Below are 1,313 nucleotides of genomic sequence, written 5' to 3' on the forward strand. Positions count from 1 at the left end.
CGCCGCGGGGAGCACCCCGGCACCGTGGCTGTGACAGTTGTGGGGACACTGCGGTGACAGTGATAGAGATGGGGGGTTGATCCAGACCCCTGATGCCCACGGTGGTCCCAGGTCCCCATGTCTCCCTGCCCATTGCTGATCCATCACACAAGGAGCCACCACTGAAGCCCAGCCAGGGGATGTCCAGCCACCCCCATCCTGCTGTCACCTCCCACCCTGTCCCCTGTGGTGCCACCACAGCCACGGCACCCGTGGGTGCTCAGTGGGGCTGTCACACCAGGCTGGGGGCCACCACACACTTTGGCCATGGCTGGGCTTGGGGACACCCTTGGTCACCCTCTGTCTCCATGGCAAAGGCGCCTGGTGGTGGGCAGGGACACTGGGCAGGGAGGGGACACAGAGGGGACACCCCCACTCCGCTGTGGGCAATGGGTATCGTTCCCCATTGTCCCCCTGCTGAGTGTCCCCAGGGGTGTCCCCACACGCACACACACACGGGGTTGTGTCACCCAGTGCCACCAGGGACGTTCCCCCTCCATGCTGAGTGTCACCAGTGGTTAAAGGGACCAGTGTGGCCCCCGGTGCTCCGTGGTGCTGTGGTTTGGGTGGCCCCACAGAGCCACCCCATGCAGGGTGACATGTGCCACGTGCCACAGGGAGGGGGTGATGCCTCCCCCCAGCCTGCCGCGGGGGTGGGGGACACCCAGTCTGTGGGGAACGGGTGCCACAAGCCTGCCCTGGGACTGGGGTGACAAGTGCCACCCAGCGAGCAGCCCCATGTGTCCCCAGCCCAGGGCTCACCCTGTACCCTTGTCCCCTGGGGGGTCCTTCTGTCACCCTGAACCCCAGTGTCACCAGTTTGGGGTTCACCTGCCTGAGCTGGGGAAGTGGGGGAAGTCTTGAGGGAGAGCTGTCACCCGTGGGTGCCTGTCCCACCACTGCGGACTTCGGCGTCCCATGGCTTGGGGGGTGCAGCCGTGACATGGGGGATCGGGGGAGAATTTGAGGGGACAAACCCCACACGGAGTTTGGGGGGGTGGGGAGGCACATCTGGGGGTGCAGGACTCGGCCCCCGTGGGACCCAGCCCAGGCACCGGGGGTGAGGGGGACGTGATTCCAGGCCCTGAACTGGGAAAGGGTGCTGGCCTCGTACTGGGTATTACTGGCCTGGTACTGGGGTATACTGGCCTCGTCCTGGGGTACACGGGCCTGCCTTTTGGGGTCCCAGGCCCCCGGCTGGAAGATGCTGCTGCAGGGCAGAGGGGGATGTGGGGCAGGGGCTCCCCGCTGGCCCCCCGGGTACATTCATTCAT

The sequence above is a fragment of the Corvus brachyrhynchos genome, unplaced genomic scaffold (genome assembly GCF_000691975.1).
Source record: "Corvus brachyrhynchos isolate BGI_N302 unplaced genomic scaffold, ASM69197v1 scaffold479, whole genome shotgun sequence".
Classification (NCBI taxonomy): domain Eukaryota; kingdom Metazoa; phylum Chordata; class Aves; order Passeriformes; family Corvidae; genus Corvus; species Corvus brachyrhynchos.